Consider the following 13620-nt stretch of genomic DNA (forward strand, 5'->3'; position numbering starts at 1 on the left):
CTGGATGCCCCACGGCCTGGGGGACGGCACGTGGCAATGGGACCTCCCCCTCTCTGCAAACAGGAATGTTGCCCCCAGCACCTCCACTGGGACGAGGCGGGGGTCCCCCCATGCACTCAGAAGCCTGCAGGAACGTGCGGATGACCGCGGGGGTCGTGGTGTCCCCTGTCAGGTGGTGCCACATAGCACCCCCCACGGCGGAGGCAGGCGCCTGGCTTGTCCTCTGTCCCCGGCAGCCTGGGCACCAGCTCAACAGGGAGGAAGGAAAGGCAGCTAGAGCGTGAGAGGTTGGGGGGGCACCCCCCTCCCCAAGCCCCTTCCATCCCAGGAGCCAGGACCCATCTCCTGGGAAGGGCTGCGTGGCCGGGGAGGAGACGGGCAAGGGACAGCCGGGGCACTTGGGCATGACCCTCTCCGGTGGGACATACGGTCGCACAGGTCACCCCGCGCTGTCCCCTCTGGGGTGGCGGGTGGAGTAAAGGGGCCACGCAGCTCCCTGCTGGGGCACAGCCTTCACTCCTTCACACGGAGCGCAGACCTCAGGGCCGGCACATCCAGGGCAAGCGGAGCCGCAGCGAGAGCCTGGCCTTGCCTGTCCCGCAATCCCGCAGACCCAACAGCGACCCCGAGGAAACCAGACCCCGGCTGAGCAGGGATGGGAATGCAGAAGGCCACACGCCGCCTCGGGACGTTCCCACGAGGGGCAGGAAGATGATGGAGGCCCCCAGCACTCAGGACCTCACACCCACAGCAGACGGGCCCCAAGGCTGCTTCCTCCCTTTCTGCTGGCGGTTCTGAACCGGTGGATTTTTTTTTTTTTCTTTTTAAGAACGTGTTACTTTTGCAAAAAGAGAAAAGTGTAAAGGGATTTCTCTTTTGGAAAAATGTACAAACATAGCCAAGCATCTCAGAGCTCGTTTCCCTTCCTCTGGGCCTGGGGACACTGCCCCAGAGTCTGGGGACAGGCCAGGCAGCCCCGTGTGCTCCGTCCAGGGGAAATCCGGGGGCCGCGACGCCCCCGAAGTCTTGGCTCGCCCTCGGCAGGGCCACCAGTGGGAGGCGCGGTCGGCCGCCCCCGTGTCGCCTGGAAGGCCGAGAAATCCCCTCAGCGCCCACCTGTCGGGGCAGCAGAGGGACGAGGATGGACGCCAAGGGTGCCGCCCACGCTCCCCGCCGCCAGCAGCTGTGCTGTCCGTCAGCCTCCCGGTCTGGGCAGGGGTCAGGGCCACATTCTGAGACCGGAAGGCACAGGCGGCTTCCAGAGAGAAGCTGGAACTTAAACCGTCTACCAGCTGACCCTCTCACAGGGCTCAGCCCTGAACCGATACCACTAACGGACAAGAGGTGTGGAGGGACATGGGGGTCTGAAACACCAGGAAGGGGAGACTGCGGGGGGGGGTCCCCCACTACCCACGCCTGGGGTCACCCCCACTACCCACGCCCAGGGTCCCCCAGCCACACAGGAACAGACTCTCACCGTGCTTCTTGGAGAAGCACCAAGAAATACACTGGGTGGTCGGCCACGGCCAAGAGCCCTTCAAACCTCTGCTGAGGGTGAGACACCATGTGATCCTATGAGGTCAGTGACCAGGCCCATCGCACAGATGACAAAGCTGAGGCTCCTCCATCCCTGGGCTCTTTCCTGAGCGTACCCACATGGAGATTCAGGGACATAAGCCCAGGACCCCGTGCCTCCCCGAACTGGCTCCTGGCATCACGGGTGACACAGGGTGAGAGGAGGAGCCGGGCAGCTAAGGAACCAGGTGACCCCACTGCAACCAACGGCAAGGCTACCTGGCGAGCCCTGGGGGCAGGCACAGGCCAGCAGTGCCCCTCCAAGTCCCTGGTCTGATCCTAACTTCCGGCCAGAGATGCAAAGAGGGCCCCAGACACGAGGACCATGCAGAAGGTCAGCGGGGAGTGCCCACTTGGGCCTGCCACACTGGGGTTCAAATCCCAGCTCCCCTCCTGGCTGAGCCCCGGCAGCATGGCCATCAGCTGTCTAGTGCCCCCAACGCAGCCCCACGGATGGAGGCATGGCTCCCCACCCACGAGGACGTGGGAGGCCAGGGACATCACGGAGAGTGGTTAGAGAGCTGGGTGACACTGGCCCCTCGGGCGGAAAAAAGGAGGTGCCCGTGGTTCCCAAGCCACGTGGGGAGGGGCCACAGCAAAGGGACAGAGCCCGAGGGTCCCTAGATACCCACCTCTGTGTGCCATGAAGACACAATGAGGTCACACTTGGGATGGGCCCAGCCTGTGCAATGGGATGGACCCGTTTAAAACACAGACGCAGCTTCCCACTTCTCCCAGCCGCCACGTCCCAGAGCACCAGGAGCAGCCCGTCACCCTCTTCCCGACTCCACATGGTCCTGGCAGGGAACCACAGGCCACCCAGCTGAGCCGCCCTGGCCGGAGCCGGGGAGCCGGGCAGGAGACGACAAAGGTGCAGACAGAGGCGGCCTGTCCATCGGAGAACGAGGAAGCGTCCTGCTCCTCCCCACAGCTCCCCCCGGGCCTGTCCCCTCCCGGCGGGCGCTGGCCCCTCACGTGGTCTCCTCGGCCCAGCAGGCCTAGGCTCCATGTGGGAACACAGGCCATGCCAGGCCCCACCCAGGAGAGAGGCCTGGTCACCCTGCCCACCAGGCCTCACCAGCTGGGGACCCAAAGTTGCCATGGGGGCCGCCAGACCTCCTCCTCAAGGGAATCCCAGTGGGGTGCCCACAGGCCCCCAAATCAAGGGAAACAAGGCACATTCAGAGCAGGGGGTGGGTACCAGAAGGGTCCGGCCTGTTCCCATGTTTCAAGCCATTGAGGCTGGGCGGAGACACCACGAGGGGCCACAGAAGGAGCAGACGGAAGGTCCGGCTGGGACCCCACCCCGGGTCCCCCAGTCAGCCCGTGGCACCCAGAGCTCACAGGTGGCGTGTCAGCTCAGGCTCTCACCACACTGTCGAGCTGCCCCCTGGGGGCAGGAGCAAAGCCCCCACAGACGCCCACACTCCTGGGACAGCCCGTGAGCCCCGGGAACACCTGACATCCCCTCTCCAGCACTCGGACACGAGAAGGAATCGCCCGCTGGGAACAGGGGGAGCAAACACCGCCCCCCGGCCTCATGGGACAGGCCAGAGCCTGACAGCCACTCTCCCCGAGCCAGGCGTGTCCTGAGTGAACCTTTCGGGTCTCAGAACCCAGCGAGTGCACCATTCCGTGGGGCAGGGGGAGGGGGTCTCCCAGAGACACCCCCAGCCCCCTGGGTCTGAGATAACATACCAAATCAGACACGACATTCTGCAGGGAAACACACAAATGTTCAGTCTAAGAGTAAAAAAGGACCACAGACAGCCTTGTATCAGCTGTCAAGGGTCAGCTTTCATCGCAAAAGAATCAGGAGAAAAGCTCACCCCCCAGAGTAGTGTTCTGGGGTCACAGCTGGAACGGAGGAAGGCAGCCCATCACGGGGGTCGGATCCTCCGCCCAGCCCGGGACCCCTCCCGGCCCCCACGTGGCCTGGGGGGAGGATGGCCGGGGCAGACGAGGTGGTGGCGCCCGACCCCAGCGCCTGCCCTGGGCCAGTTTGTGAGAAACACCTGCCGGGCAGTGAGGCAAGAGGCATTTACTTCAACACTGTCTCTCTGACCATCTTTGGGATCCAACGTCAACGCTCTGGGGTTGACGGTGGTGCTGTGGCTTTTTATAACTCTTAAAAAGCCCTTGTCTTTTAGACGCGGGCACCAAACGTCTTAGAAGGAAATGTGCCTGGAGCTTGCTTCGTGATAACGGGGAGGTGGGAAGGGGGCTGAAATGAGCGGGGGTCTGGAGGGGACAGGACGGAGCAGGGGTGCTCGTGGCAGAAGATGAGCACCCTGGGGGCCTCTGCTGTCTCTCGACTGGCCACACTGGAAAGCCCCTGCCCCACCACAAGAAGAGGGTGATGCCCCCTTTCCCTGGGTGCTCAGGACCCTGCACTGCCCACCACCACAGCAACAGCGATATTTGGGGGACATGACCCTACTCCTTGTCCCCCCCACCCCGCCTGGCAGGGAAAAGGACTACAGGTGGGGGGGTGGGGGGAGATGGACTCAGGCAGGATAACCCGGGACCAGGTGGGGCAGTGCAGGTGACACAGCCCAGCGCCCTAAACCCAGATGTATAAAACCTGCAGGCTACCAAGTCTCACCTGCACCACCCCCCAGCCCCCAGCGGGACGGGGGTGTCTCATCTCCTGCGGGCAAAGACGTGCAGCCCGATCTCACCGGCGTCACAGCCCACCGGGCCCGCTCCACACTGGCCGGGCTGGAAACCAGCCTTCTAGGAGGTGGGGTTTGGAAAGGAGCCTTGAGGATCCGCTGGCCCGGCTGGTGGTGCGCACCGCGCGGGGACACCCAGGCCGAGGGCAGGGACGGGGCCCCACTCCTCAGACGGGAAAGCGAGGCTCGGAGAATCCCCCCCCACCCCCACCTCCCGGGGCTGCCCGACGGGGCGGGAGGCGGCACCACAAACGGGGTGAAGGTCAGAATGAAGACAACCTTCCCTCGAAGCGAGAGTATCTGAAACCGCCCAGAGAGGAAATGCTCAGACAAACCACAAAAGCCCTTGAACAGCAAGAGAAAACCCAGAGACGGGGGTTCTGGCGGGATCCTGAAGAAGCGTCCAGAAAGCCAAATGGCCGGCCAGCGGCAGGCGGGGGACACGGGCCGGTCACCCCACCCTCTGGAGTCACACACTCGTCACTCCGTGAGGGACTCTGAGCTGGACACACCTGGCTGCAGAGGGGGGGAGGGGGACCCGAGAGTCCCCGGCTCTGGGGCAGGCGGACCCGGAGGTCATGGCCATCTCCCCGCCCTTGGACTCATCCTCTGGGGCCCACCTCATTCCCCCCTGGGGAACTGGAATCCGAAAGAAAATGCAGAGAACCGGCCCCTGTAGGCTCGCTCAGCCCAGAGGGACACATCAGAGGAGCCTGGACACCAGGGCTATTCAGCGTCCTGGACAAACAAGGAGAGAGTGGGGATCTCTGTCCAGGTGCCACTGTGGGAAACACCCTGAAAATGCAGCAGCAGCAGCTCCAGCCCTCCTGCCACAGACAGGACCACAGCAGGCAGAGGAGGGCACGCCGGGGCAGCCTGGACCCCGATAGGTGTTGGGGGGATGCTAGATGGAGGGTGCCGGACGGAAGGGCAGAAGGAGCCTCACTCACCAGCATCAGGGGAAGGACCTCCAGCCACGGGGGCGGGGATGAGGCTGGGGGTCAGAGGAGGAGGCAGGTGGAGGGGGTCCTCAGGAGGCTCCTAGGTTGGAGGGCGTTGGGCCTGAAGAGGGAAGTCCTGAGCCAGGTTCAGGAAGGAGGGGAGGCTTGTAGGGGGTGCTGACATTCAGAGGGGTGGTCAGAGGTAGGAAAAAAGCCAGGGACTGACTCCTCCATCCTGGGGCGGGGGGCGGGGAGGGGCAGGGCCTGCGCTCCCTCCGCCTCCACTCTTGCCCTGCTCAGACCCACCAGCCCTGCGGGCAACGAGAACAGCCTTCCTGAGTCGCGTGACTCAGGGGTCAGGTGAGTCAGGTACCCCTGGGGGGCCCCACGCTACACGGCCCCAACTCCCTGGGCCCCATCCTGGCGTCAGTGGGGGTCACGTGGGCTGCACTTTCCAGGTGTGGGGGCAGAGGCTCAGAGATCAAGGGGCACGAGGCCATCCAGTCAGAAGCAGAGCCAGGCTGTGAGCAAGGCCGTCCACCCAACCCCAAAGACTCCTCTACCTGACCTCCCTGGTGGCACGGTGGTTAAGAATCCGCCCGCCAGGCTTCCCTGGTGGTGCAGTGGTTAAGAGTCCGCCTGCCAATGCAGAGGACACGGGCTCGAGCCCTGGTCCGGGAAGATCCCACATGCCGCGGAGCAACTAAGCCCATGTGCCACAACTACTGAAGCCCGCGCTCTAGAGCCCATGAGCCACAACTACTGAAGCCCGTGTGCCTAGAACCCAAGCTCCGCAACAAGAGAAGCCACCTCAATGAGAAGCCCACGCACCGCAACAAAGAGTAGCCCCCGCTCGCTGCAGCTAGAGAAACCCCGCGCGCAGCAACGAAGACCCAACGCAGCCAAAATTAAAATAAATAAATAAATTTATTTTTTAAAAAAAAAAGACTCCACCTGCCAATGCAGGGGACACGGGTTCGAGCCCCGGTCCAGGAAGGTCTCACGTGCCGCAGAGCAACTAAGCCCGTGCACCTCAGCTACTGAGCCTGTGCTCTAGAGCCCGCGTGCCACAACTACTGAGCCCACGTGCCACAACTACAGAGCCCGCATGCCAAAACTACTGAAGCCCGTGCACCTAGAGACCGTGCTCCGCAACAAGAGAAACCACCACGATGAGAAGCCCGTGTGCGGCAACGAAGACCCAACGCAGCCAAAAATAAATAAAACAAATAAATTTATTTAAAAAAAAACCACTCCCCCACCGCCTCTCGGAGCTCCTGCGACAATCCCGCAGAGACAGGGGGCGGCAAGCTGCAGGAAGGGGCCAGGCCCGCCGCCCCAGCTCCTGTGCCCCCGGGCAGCCGGGCCTCAGGAAACAGGATCCGTGCGGGCAGGGTCGGCTTCAGTGACAGACGGAGCCCACTGCCTCCTCCCGTGGGGCCCCAGGGGACGTTAGGTGGGCGAACGGGGGCCCTCCGCACACTGGGCCCTGCTGGCCACCACCCCCTGCCCGGGCAGGAAGCAGTGCCACCACAGCTGCCCCCGAAGGGGCTCTGCCCGGAGCACCTTGGCCCCGACCAGGGCCCCAAGCCCACCGCCGGTCTGGATCACTTCTGCTCCCCACCGGCAAGGGACCCCATCGGTCCCACGGAACGTCTGCAGCACCCCGAGGCCTGAGGGGTCTCCTAAGTCACCCGGCCTGGCCCACTGAGGGGCCGGCGGCCGTGGTCCCCATTCCTGACGCCACCGTGCCCTCTCAGCTCTGCACCCCCGGCACCCAAGCACCTAAGCCTGCTTCTCCATCCGGTTTTCCCTGACGCCCCATGTTTCTCCCCAGCCTGCCAGCCCCCCTCGGGGAAGTCAGCCTCTTAAGGTTTCCTTTCTGGCCAGAACATCGGCCTCACCGTGGACCCGAGACACCAGCTGTGGTGGGCGTCGCCAGCCCTGCTGAGTGGGGCTCACTGTTCACGGCGGGGGCCAGGCCCGCCGCCCCCCCGTCACCTCGGTGAGGCTCTGTCACCTCCCACCTTTCAACCAAGCTACCCCAAAGAGAAACCAACTGAAAAACCACAAGAAGCTGCTGTACCAGCGATGTGTGATGTGTGTGTGTGTGTGTGTGTGTGTGTGTCGGGGGCGGGGGGGCATGTAAAGCTCCATGGGGCTCCTGGGAGGGGGGTGAGGGACCCACCACTCGAAGGGGAAGGTCCTCAGGGGACACAGTGAGTGAGGACAGCGTGACCGGCGCCACACTTTGTCTTGGAGAGGGAAAGGGGGGACCATCCTCTCTGGGTCAGTCGGTCCCACAAAGGATGCTAGGGGTCAGGCGGTCACATGCACTTACAGGGGGACCCGGCCCTGCGAGCACCCAGGCTCGGCATGCTGTCATCACCCACGGGGGGTGTTCTGTGCCTGTCCCAACAGAACACCCCCCATTCAACGCCCGACGCCTGTGCATTAGCAACCCTGAAAACCCCCAGCCAGGCACTGGATCCCAGACCAGACCACGGAAATGGCTGTCCCCCCAGGTCCCTCTCAACCTGAGACCCCAAGGAGAAGCCCTCGGAAGGAAGCTCTGACCCCATCACCCCACCTAACAGATGGGACATGAGGCAGAGAGGGCCTGGGAGGCCACGGAGCCCAGAGGCACAGCGGCAGGCAAGCAGGCTGGGAGCCCCCGACCACTGCCGGATCCTGATGTCGAGGGGCAGCCAGCCCTCCCCACCCCTCCCCCTAGCTGCCCCTCGGGGTCAGCGGCAGGAGGGGTAGCCCACCGGCGCCAGCCCAGAGCGGGGCCGAGGATGGGATGGTCCAGCCTCCGTAAACCAGGGTCTGAGTTAGGCTCTCGCCTCCCCCACCCTGCCCAACACAAACACATTCCCACGCCTTTCCAGAACAGCAGGTGCTCCCATGGGAGGGCTGTCCGGAGCCTGGAAGCCCTGGAGAGGGACCGGCACGCATTCCGGAGCACAGGGAGGCGGCCGTGCCCCAGCAACCAGCACCAGGCTTAGCTCAGGCTCCCAAGGGCTGGGCACCCTGGCCCGCCGTCCTGGGACGTTTCCCACAGCCGAGTGCTCGCATGCCTACCAAGGGCATTCTGCGGCCTCTCCCAGCCTGTGGGGCGTGGGGAGGGAGTGTCTGTCATCCCAGGGGACACTCACACGGTCACTGGTGTCTCCCCACCCCAGACGTAGGACAGCCTGGCGGCAGCTAAGACAACAGAGCACAGGGTGGGTGTGCGCCTTATCTGGGGTGCACAGCCAGCAGGGCCCCAGCTCTTAACAAGCAGCCTCCAGCACCGGGCTGGCACCTCCACGGCTCTGCCCGACGGCGCAAGCGGGCTTGGAGTTGGGCAGCGCCCCGTTCCTGCCTTTCCTTTCCCTTTGCCCCTGAGTTTCATCCCTGAGACACCGTCAGGCCAGGCTGCCCCCAAGCTCCGCCTCCTCCTGATAATGCGTCACGAGGGTCCAGCCACGCGACGCGCATTCGGCCTCACAGGAGACGAGGACATTCCTGCCCCCACGTACCGGGGACCTCGGCGGGGACCCTGGAGCCCCAGCTCCTCACGACGGTTTGGCACCTGTGACACAGGTACCCCCAGCCCCCCGAACACTCTCCTGACCACACTCCTGAACACCACTGTGGAAACGCTGCCACACGGGTCACCAAGCCCAGCTTCCAGCACTGGCAGAAAAATCCCACTGGGGCACCTGAAGCCCCCCCAACCCCGCTCCCAAGTGGCAGTTCCCAAGCAGCGGCGAAAGGACTCTCCCAGGCACCTCGTTCCCTTCTGGTGCAGGAGGCAGGTGGAGGGGGTCCTCCCAGTACTGCAGCGGGGAGGGAGGGGGGGCTTCCCCCCAAATGCACCTGCCGGTTCTAACTTGAGGTTATAAAGGCCCTAAAAAAGGAGTTAGGTTGAGAACTGATTCTCCTGTGGGATAGTTAAAACCTGGCAAAAGAAATAAACACTCACCCACAGCACTGACACAGCAGAGTCTCCGGGCTCTGGACAGACACCCCCACACAGGTAACCGTCATCTCCACTCCAGATCCAGAAACTGACGCTTTGCCTTTAAGAGGCCCGTGCTTCTCAGAGGCAGGACCACAGGAGCAGGGGTGCGGGTGCCAAAGGGATTCACAGTGGGCGGGGCGGGGCGGCTGAGGAGGTGCAACAAGCCACTCACCACCTGGGCACCTACCAGCAGCCCCGAGCCAAGCACACCGGGCCGCTGCGCGCTGCTCTGACACCTGCTGCAACCAGGGGGCAGAGCCTCGGGTGGGACGGCGGGCGGGCTCCCAAGCAGGAGCTGCCCTGACAAGTTCCCAGCAGGCAGGTATACAGCAAGCAGGATGCTGCTTTCTGCCACAATTCACTAAAGTCTCCTTCGGAAGCAAGGAATGCTGACTAGATACTGACCTGCTAATGTAGGGTCTGTGGGCCCTGCCTGGGGGTTCCGTCGCTTTACAGCTGGGCCATCACGTGGGGAGACGGGAAAGGCGGACCAGGCTACTCACCCACCCACACGACCGCCCCGAAAATCCAGCGACCTGCACAGAGGCTTGAAGCAAGCGGCCAGGTGCAGCCGCTCGCTGGGGGGCGGTGGGCCCCCCCCACTCCCGACCCGGCCCAGCTCCCCCTGGACCCACTGGATGAGACCCGCTCTCCCGAGGAGAACAGGGCCCACCAGCGGCGGACGGAGAGCCAGGCAGACGCTGGGGCCGGCCCGCGGAGGTGGCCTGCTGGTCCCGAACCAAGCACTCCACTCGGGGCCGCGGCCAGCACTCCCCAGAGAAAGCTCTGCCGCCGAGAACCAGGAAATGGCCGTGCGCCTCGCCGCTTGCCCGGCGCAGGGCTCGGGCAGCTGGCAACTCGCCAGCCTGGAGGAAGAGGGCGCAGGAGCAGCCGCCGGCTGCGGCGGGCGGTAGGCGGTTCACTTTTTACCCCGCCACCACCCCCCACTTTCACTTTCTGCCCGTGACCGCTCTGCTGGGCCAGGCAGGCAGGAGCAGAATAATTACAAATCCTCTCCCTTTATTCAGAGCTCACTTCCCAAGCACGCGCGGGCTGGGGTGGAGAGAAAGCAATTACTCCACTTTCTAAAAACAAAACAAAAATTGACCTGGTGCTGCCCGTCCCTCCTCCCCGGACGTCCCCGTGGCAGGGCTGGGACTGGATCGAAGCTTCTGAGAAGCTGCTTGGGGCGGGATTCCAGAGTCCTGGGGCCCCCGAGGTTACCAGAAAGGTCAAAGCGAAATGGCCCACACCGCCCGCCCCAGATGCCGTATGCCCTATCTCTCCCGATCTGTAACCACCAGCACACATCAAGGCCTCAAGACAGAAAAGGGCAAACACAGAGCTTTATTTGCAAATGAGAGGCCGCACTCAGGGCTGCCAGAGGACGGAGGGAGGGGGGGAGGGGGGGAGGGAGGGAGGGAGGGGGGAGGGAGGGAGGGAAGGAGGTCCCTAACTCCTGAAGACAGCCTTGCACGGGTTCAGGCCTTTTCTTGATACCCTTGAAAGCCAACTACTCCCCCAGGAGACATGCCGCCCAGGCAACTTTGCGTAGATTTCAGGATCTCCCCAGGGCCACTCCATGGACCCAGGAAAAGAACCCCTATTTAAAGAAAGAGTCAGGAGGAAAGCCTACAAAAGCAGGATTAAAAAAGAAAAACAAACAAACAAACAAAAACTTTCTTCTTCGTCTTCACTTGTGGGGGGGGCACGAGGAGGAGGGGCCAGAGCGACTCCTTCATTTACTTGCCTTCCGCCCTCCAGCCAGTTTGCCCACTGATACCCAATACCACCTCCCCATTAACTCTGCAGCCACAACCCAGGGAACACACGGGGGCAGCCCCAGTCATGCACTTCTGGGTAGAAAGCTTTCAGCCAAAATGAAGGACCGCAGAATGGTCAGGGACTGGGCCCAATTGCGGGAACCCTCAGGATGGACCACGGGACCGCCCCACGTGGGTCTCCAGGCGGACCGGTTCCGTGCCCCCACTTTCATCTTTCCAAAACTGCCCCCTAGCCCCGAGGGAAAGGAGGCGGCCCAAGACCTCCACCCCGGCCTGCCCCCGGATGAGCAACCGGTGGAGGAAGAGGACTCCCCCGAGCCCCAGCTTTATTCACGGGGAGTCCACGAGGGCCGGGGGGCCGAGTGAGGTTTGGGGTGGGCACTTCTCCCCGATGGGCTTGTGCCGTGCTGTCAGGCCGCGGCCCACCCTGAATGGGAAGGAGGGCACGCACCCCCGCTCCTCCCGCAACTCAGCCTTGCCCGGATTAAGCGCTTTTCGGGCTGATTTCAAAACGGGAACTGGGTCTCCTCTTGGCCGCGCTGCAACGACCCAGCAACTCCAAAGGGCTCAAAGTCAGCTCGGGCCCCTAACTCTGGAGAAAGCGGCCTCCACGCCACGCCGCCCGCTCCCTGGCCCGGCCTCGCCCCCCGCCCCGGCCGCGGCGACGGCCCCCACGCGAGCCCCGCGGCCAGGAGCCAGGACGGGCGGGACGGGCGCGGGGAACGGGGCGCGGGGAAAGTGGCGCCGAAGCGCACCTTCCCCTCCACGTCCGCCCCGATCCCCCCTTCGAAAGATGGCGGGCGGAGGAAAGGGGGAAAAAAATCCTTTCCGTGAGGGAGGGCGCGCGGGAGATCGCTGGCGCGGGGCGCGCAGGCCGTGCCAACTCTGGGCTGCGCGCCCCGGCCGCGGCGACGCCCCCGAGCCCGGGACGCGGGCGGCCGGGAGGGCGCGGGCAGAGGGGAGGGGGCCCGCGCCGCCGCCGCCGCCGTCGCGACCCCGGGCCGCCGCCGCGCTTTGTTGCATCGTGGCCGCGCACAAAGGCGGAGGCGGCGACGGCGTCCCGGGCGCCCGGCTCCCCGGACGCGCCGGAGGCCTGCGCGGGGCGTACGGGGCCGCGCTCCCCGCCCCGCCCGGCCCGCCGCCACCCGCGCCGCCCGCCGCTCCGCGCGCGCAAGGAAGCAAGAGAAAGGCGTACTTGGCCTCGGCGGCTCCGGCGGCCGTCCCCTCCCGGCCCGCGCGGCCGGCTCCTCTTTGGCTCGCCGGCCCCGGCAGCATAATAGACGCGCCGGAGCCGAGCAGGGCTCATGCGCTGCGCCGCGGCGCCTGGCGGGAGTCGTAGTCCGCGGCCGGGCCCGCGCCGGGGCCGCCCAGGAGAGGCCGTGGCGCGCGGACTACATGTCCCGGCCCTGCCGGCGCCGCGCCCCGCCCCGCCCCGCGCGCCCCCGCCCGCCGCCCGCCCCGCCCCGCCGACCCGGCCGCGAGCGGGCCCGGGCCGGGGGGCGCGCGGGGGCGGGGCGCGGCGCCGGCGGCGACTCGGGGACCCGGCGCGGCCCTCCCGCGCGCCCTGCCGCGCAAGGGACGTGCGCCTCTGGGAGTATTTCCTGATGCTCGGGGAGGCGCGCAAAAGGCGGGAGTGCGGCCAGCACTCGCTCGCCGCTGCCGCCCGCACCGGAGGACCCCGGAGTCCGGGGGGCCGCCCTCGAACCTCGGGCGCGCACGGTCTGGGCGGCGCGTACCTGCCGGGCGCCCATGTTTGTAAACAAACCGCGTGCCTAATTAGCCTGGCGGGGGCGCGCGCAGGAGGGCAGGGGCGGGGCGTCGGCGCGCGCGCAGGGGCGGCCCCGCCCGGGGAGGAGTCTCGCTCGGTCGCGCCCCTATCTACCTACCTCCCCCAACCCCCCACCTCCCGTTCCCACCCACATCAGGCCAGGGCCTGGGCCCCCCGAGTTCGCTGTCGTGGGAGAGGGCGCCAAGTGCCAGGAGCTGGCGAGGAGCAGGGGATGTTCCCGGCTCTCCCCGGAGACCTGGCCCCCCAGCCTCTTTTCCCATCTGCCCAGTGAGGGGCAGGAATGAGATCAAAGGTCCCTAGCCTGAGGTTCCAGCAGTGGGCCACAAAGGTAATACCTGGGGACTCTGGCCCTTTTTCTGTATTTTTGAAAGGTTCAGCTCGTGGACACGTTTCAGATCTTATTTTCAGTGGCAGTTCCTCCTGTGTATACATTAAGTTTTTATCCAGCTGTAACTTAAGGTGGACGCACGTTGTGTATATTAAACCCCCATAAAAAGTCAAAAACAAAACAAGTTTTCCTTGGTACCCACTGAACCTGCCAACTACAAGGTCGAGTTGCCTCGTGTGGGCTGAACCCCTCCCAAGCCCCTGGGGTCACTGGGTTTATTTTAGGTTGAGCAAGAGCGCTACTACCGCAAACACATACGTCTTTATAACATTAAAGTGAATGACGACTCGGCTGAGCCCATGCAGCCCCACACCCACCCAGGACAGGCCTTCTGTGCCCGGCTTAAAGGTGAGGCAACTCTGGGAGGTGAAATGGCCCTGGGTCACAGAGAGCTGAGATGCCAAAGCCTTGGGTCCTGGGAAACACAGCTTGCAGGAGAGGCCAAAACCTCCCCCCACC

At 64.7% G+C, this 13620-nt stretch overlaps 1 protein-coding gene across 1 annotated transcript in view; it reads right to left on the reverse strand.

Annotated features, from left to right (window-relative positions):
* BRD3 (bromodomain containing 3) overlaps window positions 1-12280 on the reverse strand; it is a 32622-nt gene extending 20342 nt beyond the window's left edge. Inside the window, exon 1 of the mRNA XM_081237316.1 lies at window positions 12180-12280. The gene's annotated coding sequence lies outside the window, so the exon portion shown is untranslated. The remainder of the gene's footprint in view (window positions 1-12179) is intronic.
* Window positions 12281-13620: the final 1340 nt, after the last annotated feature.

Source organism: Mesoplodon bidens, assembly GCF_964165515.1.
Source record: "Mesoplodon bidens genome assembly, chromosome: 6".
Lineage (NCBI taxonomy): Eukaryota > Metazoa > Chordata > Mammalia > Artiodactyla > Ziphiidae > Mesoplodon > Mesoplodon bidens.